General features: G+C 41.1%; 1 protein-coding gene across 2 annotated transcripts in view; it reads right to left on the reverse strand.

Moving 5' to 3' along the window:
• Window positions 1-17109, reverse strand: part of MICU1 (mitochondrial calcium uptake 1) — a 255950-nt gene extending 238841 nt beyond the window's left edge. Inside the window, exon 1 of one of the 2 annotated variants that reach the window (XM_026455328.1) lies at window positions 16929-17109. The gene's annotated coding sequence lies outside the window, so the exon portion shown is untranslated. Of the gene's footprint in view, window positions 1-16907 lie in introns of both variants that reach the window. The other variant, XM_026455329.1, reaches the window with a different exon arrangement.
• Between the last annotated feature and the right edge of the window lie 236 nt (window positions 17110-17345).

Here is a 17345-nt window from a genome sequence, read left to right on the forward strand (position 1 = left end):
CAGCTAATTTTTGTATTTTTTTTAGTGGAGACAAAGTTTTGCCATGTTGGCCAGCTGGTCTCAAACTCTTAGCCTCAGGTGATCCATCCATCTCGGCAGCCCGAAGTGCTGGGATTATAGGCGTTAGCCACCTCTCCTGGCCAAAATGCTTCTTTTTGTCTAACCTAAATACCATTTGAATCCTTTTCAAAAAATGAGGAAAGGACTTGAATAGACATTTCTCCAAAGATGTACAAATGGTCAATAAACACATGAAAAGATGCTCAACATCATCAATCATTAGGCAAAAGCAAATTAAAACCACAATGAGGTATTATTCACACCCAGAACAGAGTATCTATTATCAAAAAACTAGAATATTTTCCAGAGAAAATGTGGTGAAATTGGGACCTTTGTGCATTGTAGGTGGGAATGTAAAATAATGCAGCTATTGTTAGTCGAATTAAGTTTGGCCTAAAGCTGCCTTCGTACATATTTTAAGGTTGGCCTAAATGTTTCTCCATACTTAGCTGTAACCTAATGATGTATAAATAGACCTACTCTTGTAGCAAGGACCCAAGCCTCAGCCAATCACAGGCACCCAACTGTTCAAACCAAGTTCAAATAAGGCAAACTCTAGCTGTAACCAATCCAGCCATTTCTGGACCTCACTCCTGTTTTCTGTCTATGAATGTTATCTGACCATGAAGCAGCCCTAGAGTTGCTCTGAATCCATTCTGGTTCTGAGGGCTGGCCAATTCACAAATCATTCTTTGCTCAAATAAGCTGTTAAATTTAATTTGTGTAAAGTGTTTTAACAGTATGTATACACAATGGAATATTATTCAGCCATTAAAAAGGAAGGAAATTCTGGCATATGGTACAATATGGATAGATTCAAAAGAACAAATACCTTATGATTCCACTTATATGAGGTACCTAAAATAGTAAAAATTCAGAGACAGAAGATAGATTAATGGTTACCAAGAGCTTGGAAGAGGGAAAATGGGAAGTTATCGTTTAATGGGTTCAGAGTTTCTGTTTAGAGATGATGACAAAGTTCTGAAAATGGAAAGTGGTGGTGGTTGCATGACATGTTGAATGTATTTAATGACAATGAAGTATACATTAAAAAGTGGTCACACCAGGCATGATGGCTCACATCTATAATCCCCATGCTTTGGGAGGCCAACGTGGGGAGGATCACTTGAGGCCAGGAGTTTAAGACCAGCTTAGGCAACACAGTGAGACCCCATCCCTACAAAAATTTTTAAAACTGGTTTGGCATGGTGGTACACACCTATAGTCCAGCTACTCAGGAAGGTGAGGCAGAAGGATCACTTGAGTCTAGGAGATTGAGACTACAGTGAGTTATGATCACACCACTGTACTCCAGCTTAAGTAACAGAGTGACACACTCTCTCAAAAAAAAAAAAAAAAAAAAAAAAACCAGTAGTTAAAAAAGTAAATTTTATGTTATATATATTTTATGACACTTTTTTTAAAGAAAAATGTATCTAGTCCAAATTATGTGGAATATGGCAACTGATTCATCATTTATCTGAGATTTAAAATTTTAAGAGAACAAAAACTGCCAAGGATGGTGTAATTAGAGAGAATTTACTAAAAAGACTGTTTGCAAAGACACAAGCAGAGTTAACAAAAACCAACAAGAGATAGTAAAGCACTCTGAACATAAAGAGTGGGAAGACAGTGGGCCTTAGTGGGCCAGGGAAGGTAATACTGGAATTACCAGAACTCAGTAAACTGTAGTTACAGCTTTGGGAAACAGCTGACAGAAGCTGTGTGGCCTTCAGCAAAGGAATACAACTATTACCACTGACAAGGAGCGAGCCAGGGAAATACACACCCAGACATCACTGTCCTCCCAACTTCTGTCTTCGCCAAACCCTACTGGATTACAAAAGAAAAAGAGTTTATGGGCCGGGCGCGGTGGCTCAAGCCTGTAATCCCAGCACTTTGGGAGGCCGAGACGGGCCGATCACGAGGTCAGGAGATCGAGACCATCCTGGCTAACACAGTGAAACCCCGTCTCTACTAAAAAATACAAAAAACTAGCCGGGCGAGGTGGCGGGCGCCTGTAGTCCCAGCTACTCCAGAGGCTGAGGCAGGAGAATGGTGTAAACCCGGGAGGCGGAGCTTGCAGTGAGCCGAGATTACGCCACCGCACTCCAGCCTGGGCAACAGAGCGAGACTCTGTCTCAAAAAAAAAAAAAAAAAGAGTTTATGGATGTAGCTTATAAAAGGCAACCTCTTGGAGCATAAAGCTGAGTGGAGAAGGTTAGAGGGTGAATACAGAGGGGCAAATGGAGACTATGTAGTACAACATGATACATTACTTTATCTCATATTTCTATTTTACTAGCCAAAGGAAAAACTGTAATAAATATGCTTATCAGTACAAAGAAAAACTTCCTGCTGCCACAAAAAAGTAGGCAAGTAACTGGATTAAAATCTAAGATTTTTGTTGTTTAAAAAAAAACAGGCCAGGTGTGGTTGCTCACACCTGTAATCCCAGCACTTTGGGAGGCCGAGGTGGGCAGATCACCTGAGATCAGGAGTTCGAGAGCACCCTGGCAAACATGGCGAAACCCTGTCTCCACCAAAAATCCAAAAATCAGCTGGGTGTGATGGTGCGTGCCTGTAATCCCAGCTACTCGGGAGGCTGAGGCAGGAGAATTGCTTGAATGAACGTGGGCAGCAGAGATTGCAGTGACTCCATCCCAAAAAAAAAAAAAAAAAAAAAAAAAAAAACTAAAAAGAGAGCCCTGCGTTAAGAAATAAGATAAAAGTGAAAAGAAAGAAAGAAAAAAACCCAGTTTTGATGAGATATATGGTCTACCCCAATACTCTCAAACACTGAAAATAACAGACTAAAGGAGTGATATACTAGAATACTAGAGCTGAAAGAGTCCTTAACATTTTTCAAAATTTCAGTATGAGAGGGAACAGTCCAGGGAGGTGATAAGCAACTCCATCACTGTCATAAAGCTCTCTGGGCACTGCGGTGTGTTCCTATAGTCTCGGCTGCTTGGGAAAATGAGGCAGATGGATCGCTTGAGGCCAGGAGTTTGAAGCTACAGTGCTACACAGTGACTGTGAATAGCCACTGCACTCCTGCCTGAGCAACACAGTGAAACCTTATCTCTTAAAAACCAACCAACCAAAAAACAAACAAACAAAAAATCACAAAGCTAGATAACAGCGAAATTGGAAACTGAAACCAGATTTGGTAACTCCCTTCCTCATCATCTTCCTATCAAACTATGCTACAGAAAGAAATCTGTGTATGTGCTTAATATTGGGAAAATCAACTAGTAAACAGGCTTAAAGAAATAAATAAAATCCCAGACTCATAAGGCTAAAATGTTTAATTTCTTATAGAACTCCAGATTTCCCACAATAACACTAGAGTCTGCCATCTATTTTCTTAACCAAAAAAAAAAAAAAAAAAAATGACACTACGTGAATCTTAACACAGTACACAAAGTATTTCAGGAGCTGACCAGACTTTAATCTGAGCCTAAAGAAAACATGCAGTTGAAAAGGAAATTATTAACGAGTTAGGAGCCATTTTCCTATAGAGCATGAAATTAAACCTCTAGGCTAAAAGAGTAATGGGAGTTATGCCAAGGCTTTGACAGTCGAATTACTCTTTCAAAAGAGTAGAATATAGCCAGGTTTAGTGGCTTATGCCTCTAATCCCAGAGCTTTGGTGGCTGAGGCAGAAGAATCACTTGAGGCCAGGAGTTCCTAACCACCCTGGGCAAGATAGCAAGACCCTGTCTCACAAAAAACAATTTAAAAAAATTAGCCAGGCAAGGTGGCACATGCATGTAGCCATAGCTACTCAGGAGGCTGAGGCAGGAGGACTCTTTGAGCCTAGGAGTTTTAAGATACAGTGAATTATGATTGCACCATTGTACTTTAGCCTGGGTGACAGAGTGAGACTCTGTCTCAAAAAAAAAGTTGGGATATATATGAAGAATGCATACTCCACTGGTGAAGACGACACAAAATTCACTTCCTAAAATGCATGCGAATTACATACAAAGAATAAAAAAGAGAGAGAGAAAAGATGCAGTATCTATAAGATAAAATCTATAATATAAAGAAAAACTAGAAATATTAAAGATTAAAAGTAATTATTTATAAAAATAAAAGCAAGTTGTTTAAATGACCTCTTTTTCAGAAAAAAATATTAACATCAAACTTTTATAGCTTATTTTAAAACTTTCAAACATGCAGGAAATTTCAAAGACTACTATTATGAACACCATATGTGCATTACTTAAATTCAGCAATTAACATTTTGATATACTTGCTTCATCCATTTATCTATATAGCTATTCAACAAACTATTTTCTATGTTGAATCATTTCAAAGTAAACTACAGACATCATTAGGAGAAACATTTTACCTCTAAATTTTTTTTTTTAGAGACAGGGTTTTGCTCTGTCACCCAGGCTGTAGTGCAGTGGCATGCTCATAGCACACTGCAGCCTCAAAAGCCTAGGTTTACGTAGTCCTCCTGCCTTAGCCTCCGAAGTGGCTAGGAACTACAGGGATGTGACAACACGCCTGGCTAAATTTTTTTTTTTATTTTTTGTAGAGCCGAGGTCCCACTATGTCGTCCAGGCTGGTCTCCAAGCTGGTCTCCAACTCCCGGCCTCAAGTGATCCTCCCACCTCAGCTTCCTAAAGCTCTGGGATTATGAGTGTGAGCCACCACACCTGGCTGTACCCTATATTCTCCTACACAACTACAATATTTTCTCCTACATAACTACATTATCAAATTTATTCAAATTAATAATTACCTAGTATCTTCCAATACTAGAACACATAGAAACTTCCCCAAAATTTACAGCTGATTTTTCAAACAAGGATCCATACAAACATGATACATTATCTTTGGTTTTCTCTAGACAGTCTGTCTTAATCTAGAAGAGTTCCTCACACATAACCTTTTTCTCCCCTTACAACTTTAGTTTTTGTTGTGTTAAAATACACCTAAGGCCGGGCGCAGTGGCTCAAGCCTGTAATCCCAGCAGTTTAGGAGGCCGAGACGGGCGGATCACGAGGTCAGGAGATCGAGACCATCCTGGCTAACATGGTGAAACCCTGTCTCTACTAAAAAAAATACAAAAAAACCAGCCAGGCGTGGTGGCGGGCGCCTGTAGTCCCAGCTACTCAGGAGGCTGAGGCAGGAGAATGGTGTGAACCTGGGAGGCGGAGCTTGCAGTGAGCTGAGATCTGGCCACTGCACTCCAGCCTGGGCGACAGAGTGAGACCCCGTCTCAAAAAAAAAAAAAAAAAAAATAGTGCAGGCACTACAGAAAAAGTGTGGCAGATTCTCAAAAAATTGAACATAGAATTACCATATGATCCAGCAATTCTATTTCTTGGTATATTTCCAAAGGAATTGAAAGGAGGGACCCGAATAGATATTTGTACAGCCATGCTCAAAGCAGCACTGTGCACAACAGCCAAATGGCGGAAGCAACCCAAGTGTCCACTGATGGATGAATGGATAAGTAAAATGTGATACATACATACAAGGAATATTATTCAGCCCTTTTTTTTCTTAATTATGGCAAGATTTCATCATGTCATTTCACCTTCAAAAGGAAGGAAATTCTAGCATATGCTACAACATAGATGAACCTGAAGGATACTACACTAAGAGAAACAAACCAATCAAAAAAAAAGACAAATACTTTGTGATTTCACTTATATGAAGCACCTAGCATAGTCAAATCATAGAGACAGAAACTACACTGATGGATGCCAGGGGTTTCAGGGAGAGGGAAATGAGGAATGAGCCTTTAATGAGTATGGAGTTTCAGTTTGGGAAGTCGTTTTAGAAATGAATGCTAGTGATGGTTGCATAACAATGTGAATGTACTTAATGCCACTGTACACTTGAAAATTATTAAAATGGCAAATCTTTAAGCTGTGCTAAAATATACATAACAGAAAATTGACCATTTTGACCACTTTTAAGCATACAATTCAGTGGCATATACACTCACCATGTTGTACAATCATAGCACAACCCTAATTTCTGAAGAGAAAAGGGCAAATATATTGCAGCATTTTTCACATTGTGGATTTGTCTGATGGCTTCCTTGTGGTGTGGTTTTGTTTCTTTGTTTTTTTTTTGAGACGGAGTCTCACTCTGTTGCCCAGGCTAGAGTGCAGTGGCAGGATCCTGGCTCATTGCAACCTCTGCCTCCTGGGCTCAAGTATCTCAGCTTCCCCAGTAATTGAGATTACAGGCATGTGCCACCAAGCCCAGCTAATTTTTGTATTTTTAGTAGAGACAGGGTTTCACCACATTGGCCAGGCTGGTCTTGAACTCCTAAACTCAAGCAATCTTCACTCCTTGGCCTCCCAAAGTGCTGGGATTACAGGTGTGAACAGCACCACAGCACACTTGTGGTGTGGTATTAAATCTTTCTCTATTCCTCTTTTTTTCCTGTAAACGGAAAGTTACATCTAAAAGTTAGATCACAAATTAAGTATTTTTGGCAAGAATTCTACATAGATTATTTTGTATATTTCATGAGTCTTGACTTAGGCTTTTTTCTCTGATGTCTAATCTGTCATTAATCCCATTAAACGTATTTTTCATCTCAGACATTATAGTTTCCATCTCCGAAAGTTCCGTTTGAGTCTTTTTACCTTTCATGTCTCTATTTAACACGTTCAATCTTGGCCAGGCGTGGTGGCTCACATCTGTAATCCCAGCACTTTGGGAGCATGAGGCGGGCGGATCACAAGGTCAGGAGATCAAGACCATCCTGGCTAACACAGTGAAACCCCGTCTCTACTAAAACTACAAAAAATTAGCTGGGTGTGGCAGCATGCACCTGTAGTCCCAGCTACTTGGGAAGCTGCGGCAGGAGAATGGCACGAACCCAGAAGACGGAGCTTGCAGTGAGCCAAGATTGCGCTACTGTACTCCAGCCTGGGTGAGAGAGCAAGACTCTGTCAAAAAAAAAAAAGTTCAATCTTTATTCTAGTTTCCTGAGCATATGGAATATGCTAACTGTTTTAAATCCCTCTTTACTAATTCTATCATCTGTGTCACTTCTGTTTTGGTTTCTAATTTTTTTTCTCATCAGTATGAGTCACATTTTCCTACTTCTTTGCATGCCTAATAATTTCTGACTAGATGCCAGACATTGTGAATTTTACCTTGTGTGCTTTCTCGTATTCCTATAACTATTTTTGAGCTTTATTCTGGGCCATGATTAAATTAGTAGGGAACAGTTTTGGCCCTTTCAGGTCTTGCTTTTAAGCTTTGTCAGGCTGGGCTGGAGAAGTATTTAGTTCAAGGCTAATTTACCCACTATTAGGGCAAAACCCTTAATAGACTCTACATAGAAACCCCATCTCTACTAAAAATACAAAATTAGCCGAGTGTGGTGGTGCGTGCCTGTAATCCCAGCTACTTGGGAGGCTGAGGCAGGAGAATCGCTTGAACCTGGGAGGCAGAGGTTGTGGTGAGCCGAGATCGCGCTATTGCACTCCAGCCTAGGCAACAAGAGCGAAACTCCATCTCAAAAAAAAAAAAAAAAGAGAGAGTCTACACAATGACCTGTAAGATGGTTTCCACTCTGGTTGGTGGAAAAAAAAGAAAAAACACCACTATTCCTAATTCGGCAAGTATTGTTTTACCTGATCTTTTCAAGTGATTACCTTCCTGGCCTCAGAAAGTTTCCTCACATATATCCACTGATCAGTTCTCAGCAGAATACTTGAGAGGGATCCTCTGCAGTTCTCTGAAGTTCTCCCTCTCTGCAGCTATCTCCAGCTTTCTGCCCTGCAAACTCCAGATGCTTTGGCCTCCCCAGACTCCCTCAATTAAGGGAAACTATTGTGCTCTGCCTGGGTTCCCTGTCCCTGTTGTGCAGCTGGAAAACTGTCCAGGCAGCAAGCCAGAGCAATCATAGACCTCATCTCATTTCTTTCCTATCTTTCAGGGATTACTCTCCTTGGCTGCACAATGCTTAAAATCTAGACAACCACCGTTTTACACATTTTTGTCTGCTTTTTTAGCTGTTTCAGGCAGGAGGGTAAGCCTAGTCCCTGTTACTACTACTTCACCAGAAACAGAAGACCAATTTTTTTTGTCCCTTTTATTCATCTCTTTCTCTGAATTATTTATTTAACTCAAATATTGTATCATTCCACTGCTATACATTTTGTCATGTCTCTCCAAAAATATGGATTTTTGACATAATGATGTCAGTTATACTCAACCAATTTAACCATTCCTAAGTATGATCTAACACCAGTCCATACTCCAATTTCCTCAATTAAAAAAAAATTGAACAACTGATAGTTTAAACTCTTTTTAATGCTAGCATTTAATAGACACTACTCTGTGAGGGGTACTATGCTAAGTACCTGATATCCATTACCTTATTTAGTCCTCAGTAACCCTTTGGGGTAAATATTATTATTACTCCCATTTCACTGATAAGAATACCAAAGCTTGCTGGGCATGGGGGCTGACACCTGTAATCCCAGAACCTTGGGAGGCTGAGGCGGCAGGGTCACTTAAGGCCAGGAGTTTGAAACCAGCCTGTGCAACATATTAAGACCGAGTCTCTACAAAAAAGTTAAAAAATAGCCAAGTGTGGTGGCACACACCTATAGTCCTAGCTACTCAGGAGGCTGAGGTGTAAGGACTGCTTGAGCCCAGGAGTTTGAAGATGCAGTAAACTGTGGTCACACCACTACACTCCAGCCTGGGTGACAGCGCGAGACCCCAACTCAAAACAACAAAACACCAGCAAAGCTGGAAGCTGTTAAAAAGTTTGCCTAGGCTGGCCGCAGTGGCTCACACCCGTAATCCTAGCACTTTGAGAGGCCGGGGCAGGCAGAGCACTTGAGGTCAGGAGTTAGAAACCGACCAGGCCAACATGGTAAAACCCCGTCTCTACTAAAAATACAAAAATTAGCCAGGAGTGGTGGCGCATGTCTGTAATCCCAGCTACTAGGGAGGCTGACGCAGGAGAATCGCTTGAGTCCAGGAGACAGAGGCTGCAGTGAGCTGAGATCACGCCACTGCACTCCAACCTGGTCAACAGAGCCAGACTCCATCTCCAAAATAAAAAACACAACTACCAGTTTGCCTTAGGTTATAGCATGGCAGAGGCAGGTTTCTCTGATCACAAACACTCTATTTTCTAAAAATAATTGTGTATCTTTATTATTTTTTTGAAATGAAGTCTCATGATGTGGCCCAGGCTGGTCTTGAATTCCTGGGGTCAAGCAATCCTGCCACCTCAGCCTCCAAAATAGCCGACATTACAGGTGTGTGCCACTGCCCTGGCTCCCAAGGGAATTGCACTTAACCATTATGCTTCAGTACCATCTCAGGACTTATTAGCATAGAATGTCAGACAATATCAATGCTTACATTGAAAATCAAATTCTAAGATTGCTGAATTTAAATGCTATTGCAGGTCAAAGACCTGAAAAAAATAATAATGCTACTTTATTTGAAATATATTACAATAAAATCTGCTTAAAATTTAAAAAATACAACTTTCAAATCTAAAAGTGAATTTTAATTGAAAAAGCACAAGAAACTTGGTTGAAATGAAATTAACTATCATCTCTAACTAGAGAATGCAGATTCGTTTAATTATAATGTGCTACCACAGCTCTTCTCTTGTCAAGTAGAACAGGTTGCGATGACAGAAATACTTTGTATCTGTGCTGTTCAATACAATAGCCACCAGCCATATGTGAGTACTGGGCATCTGAAATATGTCTAGTAAAACTAAGAGAAACTGAATTTTTTATTTTCTTTATTTTTAATGAGCTTAAATTTAAATTGTAATTATCTGTTCATCTGTCCGTTTTCCCCACTAGGCTGTAAGGTCCTTGAAGAAGAGAACATATTTTCATCTCTCCTTTCAATGTCTTGATACATATTAGAAACCTGTTTGTTGATATGTTGTAGAATATGTGGATGGAATTTTCTAGATGTGTCCAGGTAAATTCTCTAAATATATCAGACTGATAAAGGTTACAAAGTACAGACTTACTTTGTTGGATTATATCCTTTGTCTATTGTGACTTTTAAAAAAGATGAAATATCAGCCAGGCCCGGTGGCTCACGCCTGTAATCCCAGCTCTTTGGGAGGCTGAGGCAGGCAGATCACACGGTCAGGAGATGGAGACCATCCTGGCTAACATGGTGAAACCCCGTCTCTACTAAAAATACAAAAAAATTAGCTGGGCGTGGTCGCAGGCACCTGTAGTCCCAGCTACTCAGGAGGCTGAGGCAGGAGAATGGTGTGAACCCGGGAGGCAGAGTTTGCAGTGAGCCGAGATTGTGCCACTGCACTCCAGCCTGGGCAACAGAGCAAGACTCCGTCTCGAAACAATAAATAAATAAAACAGATGATATATCTTATTTACTCACTTATTCACCAAACATGCTCTGAGCTTATACATTTGACAAAGACTCTGTTGTGTACTCGGTATACGATGATGAATAAGACCCAGTTTCTGGCATCAAGAATCACTCAATGTAATAGACAATACATACAATTGCTCCACAAAGTAAGAAGACTACTTTAAACAGATAAGTAAATTATGAGAACCAACAAGGAAAATAACCACCCGAGGGTAGAGGGAGGTTCTACATACTGAACAACAATTCATTAATCTAGTTTAACGACGAACAGCAGCTCATCTATTGGGAGATGGCAGAATGGTGGAGAGGCATTCCAAGTACAACAAATAGCCTATGTAAAGGTATAAAGACACAAAAAGACATGGCAAACAGGGGGAGCAAAAAGTGTCTCATTCTGACTAGAACATGGGAAAACGAGTAAAAAGGGGAGGAGGATAAATTACAGCTAGATTCTAATACTCTTTTGTGCCATATTACAGTGCTGACCCAATCTTATTAGGATGGTAGGCAAAGTATTCATGTTTACTTTTTTTAAAAAAAGGAAAAAAACAGCTTGCTAATTCCCATACTCAAAGAACAAACTTTAAAAAGCAAAATATAAATTATAATTTTTGCTTATAACAGACACCAAATCCAAATTAACTGTCCAAGCAAGGTTATTAGAATAGGCACTTTAAGATTTTGTTGTTTTTGAGATGGAATCTCACTCTGTCGCCCAGGCTGGTATACAGTGGTGCCATCTTGGCTCGCCGCAACCTCTGCCTCCCGGGTTCAGGCAATTCTCATGCCTCAGCCTCCCAAGTAGCTAGGATTACAGGAGTGTGCCACCACATCTGGCTAATTTTTTGTATTTTTAGTAGAGACAAGGTTTCACCATGTTGCTCTGGCTGGATTCGAACTCCTGACCTCAAGTTATTCTCCTGCCTCAGCCTCCCAAAGTACTGGGATTACAGGCATGAGCCACTGCACCTGGCCAAGCACTTCAAGTTTTAAATAAGCAACATTAAATCACTTTGAAGAGAAATGCAAGCACTATTTGTATACTTAACTGATGGGTATCTTTCTCAAATACTACACTAAAGTTTCAATTTTCTCATAGTAAAACCCATCTTGAACTTAATATTAGTCTAGGAAACATTCATGATCTGCAAAAAATTGATCACCCTGTTAGTTTGGGGAAAAAAAGACGAGTCTACTTCTAGCCATTTCTTGCCTCATAAACAGAACTAAAACACCTCTCCCACGATGTGGCAATATTTAACTTTTCAATGCCAGGTTATTAATTATATTTAATGTCAATCACTTCTCACGGTTGTACAATTCCACAGCTACCTTTTTTTAAATTTTTTCAACTAACATTCTGTTATCTGTTTTACCCACAGGTATCTTATTTACAGGTATCCACTCTATCGTGCTTTTAAAGCAAGACTGGCCAGGCATGGTGGCTCATGTCTATAAGCCCCATATTTTGGGAGGCCAAGGCAGGCGGAATGCTTGAGCCCAGGAGATTGAGACCAGCCTAGGCAACATAGTAAGACCCCGTTTCTACAGAAAAAAATTGTTTTAACGATGAACCATCAGAATAAGGCATAAAGATACAAAACTAGTGTTAACTGTAGTTTTAAAGTTAACACCCAGTAACAGCAATTAGTTATAATTATGGTAATTTATTTTACATACCATGTTCAAAATAAAGGGGTTTTGGATGGGCGCAGTGGCTCACACCTGTAATCCCAGCACTTTGGCTGGCAGATCACCTGAGGTCAGGAATTTCAGACCAGCCTGGCCAATATGGTGAAATCCCATCTCTACTTAAAATACAAAAAAAAAAAAGATAGCTGGCGGTGGTGGCAGGCACCTGTAATCCCAGCTACTCGGGAGGCTGAGGCAGGAGAATTGCTTGAACCCAAGAGGCAGAGGTTGCAGTGAGCCAAGAGCACGACATTGCACTCCAGCCTGGGTGACAAGTGTAAAACTCCATCTCAAAAAAATAATAATAATTTTTAAAAAATTAAGTGGTTTCTATACTAACAGTTTAAACATAAAATAATGAAAAGAACCAAGCATTTAATCATATCCACAACATGTATTTAAATATTTAAAACATTTTTATTTACCATGTATTAACTGCAGTTACTAATCAAGTTCACCTACGGTAATAAAAATATCAAGAATTTATTTTAACAAGCTGGCCAATACATAATATATTTAAAGTTATAAAACCTGAATATTCCAGACCAAAGGTACTAAACATGTAATAACAGTACAGATACACACAGGAAGAGCTTAAATTTTTTCAAATTCTTTAAGTTATTATAATAATAAGCATTAAAAACAGAAAAAAACCAACACATAAACTGTAAATACAATTTTTAATATTGCAAAAGGAAGCAAAGTTCCTTTTTTATTTATTTATTTATTTTTTGAGCCAGAGTCTTGCTCTGTCGCCCAGGCTGGAGTGCAGTGGCATGATCTCTGCTCACTGCAAGCTCCGCCTCCTGGGTTCAGGCCATTCTCCTGCCTCAGCTTCCCTGGAGTAGCTGGGACTAGAGGCGCTCGCCATGACGCCCAGCTAATTTTTTTTTTTTTTTTTTTTTTAGTAGAGATGGGGTTTCACCATGTTAGTCAGGATGGTCTCGATCTCCTGACCTCGTGATCTGCCCACCCTGGCCTCCCAAAGTGCTGGGATAGGCATGAGCCACCGCGCCCGGCCCCAAGCTCTCTTAATAAAAAAAAAAAAAAACCCACAAAAATTATTTTAGTGAATATCTGTTGTTTTTGCTTGTCCAGCAACCAATCTCTCTTCTCCAGAAAGTATCACCTCAATTTTTCTTTAGGAACTGTCACCCACCCTTAATGCAAATGGTTTCAAACTATATCCCTCTCCTTCCCACTCCAGGATGGGGACAAATTCCAAGCCTAGCCACACAAAACATTCCATCACTCTGGCCACAGGGACTGCCTCTCTAAGATGGGCAAAGACCCAAGTCAGGTCAATGAAACTACCATACAGTGGTGTGCTGGAACTGCGGAGAAAGGGAAGTTCTCTTTCTTCTTGGGTTTCTGAGGTTGAAGGAAATAAGCCTAGTGCTGGTATTACTATCTTTCCCAGGGAATCAGACTCCAGAGCCTTAATTACTTTTCCACACTGAATCCCAAATATGCAAAGGGAACCAGGGGTTACCTGGTAGTAAGAGAAAAGATAAATTAGGACTTTGACTTTCAATATTGTATTTTCCATAATGTTTCCATTTTTCAAAAATAAGCATATTACTTTTATAATAGGAAATTTAAAACATTTAAAAATATTGCCCATGTTTTCTTCTCAAATATGCTCAGATATTCATATTTCAATATCTTAAAAGTATTAACAATTTTCTCATAATTTACCAAAGCACATAGAATATCCATCTAAAAACAATCACCTTCTTCTTCTGGCACAAAATAAAGCTATTACAATATTTTCATTTTTAAATTATGAGTGGGAGGCCAGGTACAGTGGCTCACACCTCTAACCCCAGCACTTCGGGAGGCTGAGGCAGGCGGATCACTTGAGTTAACGGGTTCGAGACCAGCCTAGCCAACATAGTAAAACCCTATCTCTACTAAAAATACAAAACTGAACCAGGCGTCGTGGCGCACTCCTGTAATCCCAGCTACTCGGGAGGCTGAGACAGGAGAATCGCTTGAACCCAGGAGGCAGAGGTTGCAGTGAGCCGAAATCACACCATTGCATTGTAGCCTGGGCAACAAGAGTGAAACTTTGTCAAAAAGACAAGAAAGAGCGAGACTCCATCTCAAAAAAAAAAAAAAAAAAAGACAAGAAAAGGGAAGGGGAGGGGAGGGAGAAAAGAGAAAGAAAGAAAAGAAAAGGAAAATATGAGTGGAAAAAACAGTTTGAGTAAACCTTTTTTAAAAAAACTGGTTCTTGTGGCTAGGCATGGTGGCTTGTACGTATAATCCCAGCACTTTGTGAGGCCAAGGCGGGAGGATCACTTGAGTCTGGGAGTTCAAGACTAGCCTGGGCAGGCCGGGTGTGGTGGCTCAGGCCTGTAATCCCAGAACTTTGGGAGGCCGAGGCAGGTGGATCACCTGAGGTCAGGAGTTGGAGACTAGCCTGGCCATCATGTAAAACCCCATCTCTACTAAAAATACAAAAAATTAGCCAGATGTGGTGCCTCGCCTGCAGTCCCAGCTACTTGGGAGGCTGAGGCAGGAGAATTGCTTGAACCCAGGAGGCGGAGGTTGCAGTGAGCCGAGATCACACCACTGCACTCCAGCCTGGGCAACAGTGTGAGACTCCTTTCCCACTCCCCAACAAAAGGACCAGCCTTGGCAAAATGGCTGAACCCATCTCTATTTAATTAATTAGTGAATTAATTAAAAACTGGTTCTCATTTTAAAAGGGATACATTAAACAATTGTATATGGAAAAAACGGTTAATGTTCAGCACGTGCTGCAGCCATTGTAAAAATGGCTCAAGAGATAAAGCTAACTTTAAAGACTGAAAGTGGCAAAAGTGGGTTTAAAAAAGCTTTATCAATTATATTAGTCCTATAACTCTGAATAGCATAAGATCTGAAGGAGTTGGTCAGTTAAATATTTCAATTATAATTATTTTGCATAATACTGCATTATGGAGAAATTTCATATCGTTTTATTCTTTTGTTGTTGTTGTTTTAAGAGACAGGGTATCGCTCTGTTGCCCAAGCTGGAGTACAATGGTACGATCACCACTCACTGCAGCCTCAACCCCGAGGGCTCAAGCCATCCTCCTGTCTCAGCCTCCCAAGTAGCCAGGACTACAGGCATGCACCTAGCTAATTTTTGTGTTTTGTAGAGATGGTCTTGCCATGTTGCCCAGGCTGGTCTCAAACTCCTGGATTCAAGGGATCCACCTGGCCTCCCAAAGTGCTGGGATTATGGGCCTGAGACAGCACACCCAGCCTGTTTTATTCTTAAATACAGGATAGTCTCGAGATTCACTTCTTAGGAATGTAAACAATCTACTGAATATAGTAAATATAAAGGAAGACAGCAATAAACACTTTTGTTCTCTTCCATTTATTAGCTTTTATTAGTTTCTATCATTCTTTCCCTTTCTCCCCAGGCACACAAGCCACTCCAGAATATTCACTTTTTGTTAATATTATGTTCTACGACTCTCAGTGAGGACACTTAGAAGATGTCAGGGACACTTGCTTGATACATTAGGTAGCCAGAGTGATGCTCTTAAGTGGAAGAGACAATCAGAGACATGCCAACGGTGGGGACAAAGAGTAGCTGGAGGCAAAAGCTACCTTCTTACAGAAAAGTGGCAATGGGTTCTAAAGTTTTTAGGATAAGGCAACATTCAAAAAGCTCGTTACCTTGTCCACACCAGAAACACAGTAGGTGGGTCATTCTGGCCAACACCTTTGTCTCAAGATGCTGACGTTTATTATTGTCATATGGCCAATGAAACCTAAACTCTCCTACAACTATCAACACCGAACTTGTTTCACCTAATGAAATGCAAACTCCTTTCTTAATACTGCCAGATCACTTCCCCACGTGCACAAAAGGGATGTTTTAATATAAACAAAGGCATATCAAAAAAGCCACCCAAACAAGTGCGATAGAAACATTTACTGGTAAATAGGAAGAAAATTGGCGTTTCTAAGGTACCACAGGGAGAATAAAATATTTTACTCTAGTCCCTTAGCTACAAGATATGTATTCTACTTATATTTACTAATGGCCACTGTATTTTTTAAGGCATGGTAAAGGGAAGGTAAAGAAACCATCAACCATACGATTACAGTTCTTTAAGGCAACTTAAAGAACAGTTTGTTTTCAACTCTTCCGCCATCATTCACATACAGTCAATAAAATCTAGCTCTTTCTCAAAACAGTCTATGGCCGGCCAGAATGGGACGGTGAAAAGAAAACAGGGAGAACGTAATGAAAATGGGAAGGCGCTGGAAAAGATTAAAAACTGAACAGTCCGAGTAACCTGCACTTTGCATTGCTCCTTTGAGTCCTCACAGATTTTTCACTTACTTCGATTCAGTGGTTAATATTTCTCCGTATTAGAAATCCATCTGTGAACTCCCGCACCCACTTCCAACCACATCCACAAATTCCAAGAGAGCCGGTCAAGGCTACTAGAGTGTCCCACTCGCCCGTGAGGAGGGGGGCGTCGGCGCCAAGTTGGGAAGCCGGCACTGGGAGAAGTTCTCCCGAGACGGGAGAAGGGACGGGTTGGGGTGAAGAAAAGTGGAGGACGGGAGGCAAGCAGGACTACGGACTCCTCTCAGCACCAAAAGCTGAGCGCATCAGGGAGAGACAGGTATCCCGCCAGACCCGAGAAGTAGCCGGATGCCAGGGACGGACAAACGGCCAGCCTCGGAGCCCAGTTCCCTAAGGCTGTCTCGCCAATCCCCTTCCCCTTCGCCTTCCCTAAATTGCTGTCTCCTCATACCCTCCAGAGTCCGAGACTCACGCGTCCAAGCACGAGCTCCAGCAGCTCCTCGGTCAAAGCTGCCCACTTCTGACAGCCATAGAGATGAAACAGCGGAGACAAACCTCCACCTCCTCCGCCCACCCTCACGTGACTCTCCTAGCCGCTGGGCCTGTCGGGATCTTGGCGACAGGCGTGTGGGAGGGGCACAGAGGAAAAGGAATGGGGAGGGGCGGGGAAATCAACGCGCCACGCCCCAGCCTCGGACCCCGCCCTAGCCCGGTCACTCCCCCTTACCCAGCTCGCATTTAGGCGGGAAAGCTGGAGAGCTCCCAGAAGCTGTCAGGCATTTCTTCTGGTTTTTTTCACCTCCACAAGGGTCATAGGAATCTGTTGAGAAATTTATTGTGGCTCATGACACCTCCTCGGTACCCGTTTTCGTGTTGGCTAAGCAAAAAG

This window comes from Piliocolobus tephrosceles, chromosome 9 (genome assembly GCF_002776525.5).
Source record: "Piliocolobus tephrosceles isolate RC106 chromosome 9, ASM277652v3, whole genome shotgun sequence".
NCBI lineage: Eukaryota > Metazoa > Chordata > Mammalia > Primates > Cercopithecidae > Piliocolobus > Piliocolobus tephrosceles.